We start from the raw sequence: 6,138 nt of genomic DNA on the forward strand, positions 1-6,138 counted from the left end.
CTGGTGGGGTAACTATAGGCATAGTTACGTTGTTATCAACCACTCTGCCAGAACAGAGAGTGGTGATGGCATTTAGCTCACCTACGTTTCCATTTTCATTACTAGTATTACCGTTTACCTCAAAGGCTGTGTTTGTTGTTTTAGGATTAGGTATCGCTTGACCTGGAAACACACCTTTGGGTTGTACTTTCTCTTGTGCTAACTGTTGTAAGGAAAGTTGGATAGCTTGTAAAATCTGTTGTTGGGATTGCATAAAGGCGTCGAAACGATCTGGTTGTGGAGGAGTGTTAGCTATAGGTTGTGTGACAGGAACTATGTCACGTTGATTACTAATGAGTGGATTTTGATAGTTATTATTTACCAGAACAATACCTCTATTAGCATTATAATTATTATTGTAATAATTATTATAATTCCCTTGTCCTTGTCCTTGCCTCGGTGGAGATTGGTTGTAATTGTTTGTTGGCCTAACATTTTGGTTATTAAACCTTGGAAGTTGTTGATTATTTCGCCAACCGAAGTTGGTGTTTTGTCGCCAAGGTGCGTTAGGTTCGCTAATAATGGAACAAACATTATCTTGTTGTGATTGGTGTTGTTCATAGGCGAGAGGACAATAAGAGTCAGGATGCTCTAGACTCAAACAGAAATTACATGGATTAGAGTTGACATTCATGACGGGGATAGGCTTTTGTTGAACAGAAATAACCTCTACCATTTTAGTGAGAGATTTGATTAAATTTTTAAGCTCAGAATCGGTTTAATCTCAAACATACCGGCGGCCTTAACTGTTGAAGAAGAACTAGTGGAGCGGGAGATATCGTCACTACCCCCCCCCCCCCTCCCCCAGTTATTATTACGCTTTGTTTGATCTTCTAGAAATTTATAAGCTTCTAAGGCTCCCTTACTGAGGAAACTACCCCCATTCATTATGTCAAGCACCTCTTTGTGGTGGTGTAACAGTCCCTTGAAAAAGGCACGAACTAACGTGTCTTTCGCGAGGTTATGGTATGGACACTCTATAAGAAGATCAGTGAAACGATTCCAAGCCTCTGAAAATTATTCATGAGGATTCTGTCGAAAGAAATGAATCTTGGAAAGCATTTCATCTGTCTTCAGTGGTGGGTAAAAATGTTCCATAAATAGTTGAACAAGTTTGGCCCATGAGTCCACAGAATTAGGTGCTTGGGCAGTTAACCAAGACGCTGCCTTATCGGCTAAGGTGAAAGGAAATGCCCTCAGTTTAATTTGTTCAGCACCAACCGTAGGATGGTGGAATGTAGTAAGGACTTGGTCAATCCTACGCATGTGCTGATAAGGTTTTTCATGGTCTAACCCATGAAAAACGGGTAGCAAATTAAATATATTTGGGGGGATTCGGAAATCCCCCACTGGGTCTGATAGAACGATGCAAGATTTTGGGCTATTGTTTAAAGCTTTGTAAAAGTCAGAGAGAGGAGACTCTCTTTCTTCAGCCATTATATTAGGTGTGGTGTGTGGTATACTAGATAGGTGTGTGTGTTGACGTTCACGATAGATTACGTTAGTCGTTTTTTCTCTACCTGACCTTAATCTTATGCAAGGCTAAGTCCAATATTGAAGAAACACGACAACAATCAAAACAACCCTGATATGCTAGTATAAGAACTCCTCTAACAGAAGATTCGAGGAGTGGAAGAAAGAAGTGCCTGAGTGCCTCCTTGCTTCGCTTATGAATAGTGTCTTGTTTACGCAAGCTCATTGTGTGTAACAAGTTAGAAACACAGAATAACTTGAAGAAATGGAAGTTTGAACTAACCAGTGAAAATCGGGAGGTTCAAGAAGAGGGGCACCGTCGCTTCGCCGAATTAGCCTAGGTAGGTGTGGTCGCTTCCAGTCCAACCTGGAGTTCCGTGTGCTTCAGTGGGGCGTTCGAGTTTTGCCTTGTATGGGCACGGGGCGCGCTCAGGCTTGTTCTTTGAAATTGTTTTAGTTTACGAACCAAGCAATCACTGTTAGAAACAAACAAGGGTGGGTGGGTTTAATGGGACTTTGAAAAGACTAACAATACTAAAGGGAACTAAGATGGCAGCGGAGCCATTTGATAATATGTAAAACGATAGTTTTACATACGACTAAGCGACGAGACTCAACCACGAGTAAAACTAAAGCTAGCTTAAGCTAAGGGTTTATCAAAGTTTTCTACTCTCGATGCTATCGCAATAGAGTTGGAGTAGAAGATTCGTTCCACTCCTAGTTCTTTAGAATTCAATGTTTTCTAAGATTATCAATCTATCCAAAGTTAATGAGAGTATGATGGAAATTATACTACGATGTGAATTATACTAACAAGATACAATAATTCAAACTACGGAATTTCTAATTTGACTATATGATAAGGAATTAGAGGGGATTGATTCCACCTTAACTCGACTTAATTAACTAGCGAAGATTCGTCGTGATCCAAATTTCAATGCTTTCGCATAACAAAATGGTATTTCTAATCCCTAATTATTCATGGAAATCTCTACCAAATAATAACTAGCATGTGAAGCAATCAAACCCATTCTCATGGTGAACTAATTACTTTTTAGAATTGAATAGATTATCACGACGATTTCTAAGCTAACAAAATCAAGTTTTCGTCAAGGCTTCCTCAAACCCCTTTAATAGAGGTTTAGCCTTGAGTCATTAAACTATCATTTCTATACGAATTTAAGCAAGACATGATATAAAGATTGTAAATTTACTAATTTGAACTATAATTATGATTTAACTAATTATCAAATGAAGACAACCTAATTTATGAATTTAAAACAACTAAAACTAAATAAGAATTTAATCAAATAACTAAATTGAGATGAAAACTAATACTTTATTATAAAACTAATAGTGATTCTAAATAATAATCTACTTTTATTCTAACACTAATTAATTGAAAGGTAAAAACTAGATCTAAAACAAGCTATTGAAACTAATTAATGGAGTCTAAAACTAGATCTAAAAATTATTGGCTAATGGTTACCTAAAAACTAGAATAACTTAAGAGCTAACTCTTCTCTCCTCAAATGGAGGAAACCAGATCCACATTTTCGTGCATACAGGCTGAGGAGCCATATTTTAGGCCGGAAAATCGAGCCCAAAACCCAATCTCTTCAGTCCACAAAGACCTTTTCAGCTGGATTTGACTTCAGCAGACTTTTTGTCCACTTCTGATCCTCTGATTGGGTCAAGGCTTGGGCTATTGGAAATTTCTTTCTGAGTCGGTCGTTTTGACATAAAGTAGGCCCAATTCCGAGCTCTGAGTCCAAAGATAAGGTCTTCGGAAGTTCTGTTAACTTTTGTGCGCTATTTCTGCCCGTGTTGACTTTGACTTTTCAGCTTTGACCGGGATTTAAAAAAGGATTTTTCTCCTTGAATCTTGGCCTTTAATCACGTAACTTCTTTAAGAACCAACACTTCGCTCCTTTATCTCATAAAAGTGACACATTTTCGCGACATAATCGACTCCAATGCCCGAAATACATAAAAACACGTAATCAGCATTAACTCTTATTTATTACTCGCATAATTGGTCTAAAAGTATTATTGTTAATGGGTTAAAACTACTGTTTTGGGCTCTTATCAGGTAATACCTTTGACGATAGTTATTGTCTGTTGGGTAAAGTCGTTCTTTTTGTAATGATTTCTTATGTTGATAGATTGAAGTACGTTTAGTTGGCTAGTGAGACTGTAATAAGAATATGCAAAATTAACAATGATGATTTTTTAGCTTTCATTAGTTGTGACTTAATTGAGAAAAAGAGTTGGGTTCAAAAACAATAAAGAGCAATACCGTCTTTACAATTGTTTTGTCCTGGGGCTGTAATTATCTGTCGAACCAAACTATAACCCATAAAATGTAATATTGTCCTATTGGCATGGCCTGTTCTCTCATAACATATAAGCACTACAATGATGATGACCTTTGTTTTTTTGTCTTTCACAATTGAACAACTGCCGTAATGAAAGCACCGACCTCCATCGGTCAAGTAATTCACCCCCTTAAAATCCCCATGGTCTTCTTATTATAATAACTTTGGTGTTTTTCATCTTCTTACCTCCAATAAATAAAACTTTCAACTATATTTCATGCGTCATTTTAAGCGCACACAGGTTTCTAAAACAATCTTGTAAGGACCTATATATGTTAGAAGTTAGTGCTTGAGTAACATGAGAAAGCAACATCAGTGAATTAGTTGCTGAGCTTTTGAGAAATTGAGAATAATATAATAGTGAGTGAATTAGATCGTCTCCTAAGTCTTGTGTTCACTGCTACTTAGCTACTTATTTGTGTGTACGTGGTCTTGTTATATATTGCTTGTGATTCGAATTGGTTTCCGCATTGCGCAACAGGTAAATTGGCGTACTGATTGAGGTAACGTAAGAAGTTATACAAAGCAAATATGAAAAGGATGTGCACTTATGATCATGATCGAAAAGTAGATAGAATAAGTTGTATGTTGTTGGAAATTCTAAACACAAGAATTTCCTAATAACGGAAACCCTAGATATGGTCCATAGAGAATATAAGGTATATTGGTTTACTCAGAAATTGCCGATTTACTAAACATAAGTTTTTCTTTAATTACGATATTCCTACCATGATGGATAGTGGAAATCTTATGAATTATGAAACTAAGGTCCTCTCTCCACCTATAAATATGTATTGATTTCCATCAATCAATTCATTCATTGAAAATACAATTACGGTTTATAGGCTAAGAGAGAGAAACCTAGTTTTTCCCCATTAAAGATTTTCGCAAATAAACGTGACTTCAGATAAAGGTATGTTGATTTATGAGTATTGTTATGTGGTTGAAAATTCTAGTTTATGATCGATTTTTAAAATCATTTTAAATATGGTATCATAGCTCATATTGTAATCATGTGTTTAATCCAATAATCGAAACCGAATCATGTCGTATCATATTAAGATTATTATCGTTTCTGCATCATTGTTATTAAGTCTTGGTCGATACCTTCGAAATTATATTAAATTCGTTAACTTCGTCACTGTCACTATTAACCGTTATTCAATGTTTAGATATACTATTTTGTACAGATCTTAATTTAAACTTGACATTATATTGGTTAGACTTGTTTCACTCGTGCACGCCTGTTGGATATGTCATAGAAACATTAAGCATGTATATGTTTCTATCGGTTTAGTTATTGGTCTAACATCACAATTCATTGTTCTGTCAAAGTTTCGTGTTAATGGGTTTACAGTTTACTGTTCACATCAAAAGATGTATTTCTCTTGCCTGTTATTACATCTTTATAGCTTAGACGTATTGAACCTGTCATTTCTCACCGGATTCGGGTACATCAAAAGAGGACAGTGCCATTATTGGTAATCATTAGCGCCGGATTCCGGTGATTTCATATAAGAAATTTTATTGACATTTGCTATTCCATTGGGCTTTATGATGAATGCTTAATAAATGTTATGCATCTATTTTAATTAGTTAAATCAAGCTTTAAGTATCTGATTCCTTTAAAAGCTTATGGTCGGCTATACTAGTGAAGAAGACGATGATAACATGTTCTATTTTGTTGGATAAAGGGCCTTAATAACATCTAAAGGCCAAAGCCCAGATCTGTTATTAGCTTCTTGGATCTAGACAACTGGATCGGGTCTGTTTTGACTGACTGGGCCTTAACTCCCTTAAGTGCTAACCGGGTCAGAACTTACCCATTAAGAATGGTCCAAATCCAGACCCAACTAAAAAGTCCAGTTTGACCTTTAAGCCTTTTTAACTTGTTTTGATGCATATAATTCGTTATAACTCCGTTTTTTGCGTACAAGTAGTTGTTTCGAAGCTTTTTTTTTTGAGATCTATGTCTTATATTACCAAAATTAAATTGCCTAATATTCATATTATGATGATTTGGTGTTCGCCATAGTAATCCCAACTATGTTAGTGGATATTGATTTAATTTTAACATTCATATTATGACGTACTTGGTATTCACCACAGTGAACTAAATATGTTTTGAATGTTAGACGCGACTACGTAACATTATTGTTTGTTTATTCAATTATATTTTGAGTTACCCACAGGTACACCAAGCATGCTAGATTGGATAAACATTAAGTAGCCACACATATTCTTTGGT

This window comes from Coptis chinensis, chromosome 1 (genome assembly GCF_015680905.1).
Source record: "Coptis chinensis isolate HL-2020 chromosome 1, ASM1568090v1, whole genome shotgun sequence".
NCBI lineage: Eukaryota > Viridiplantae > Streptophyta > Magnoliopsida > Ranunculales > Ranunculaceae > Coptis > Coptis chinensis.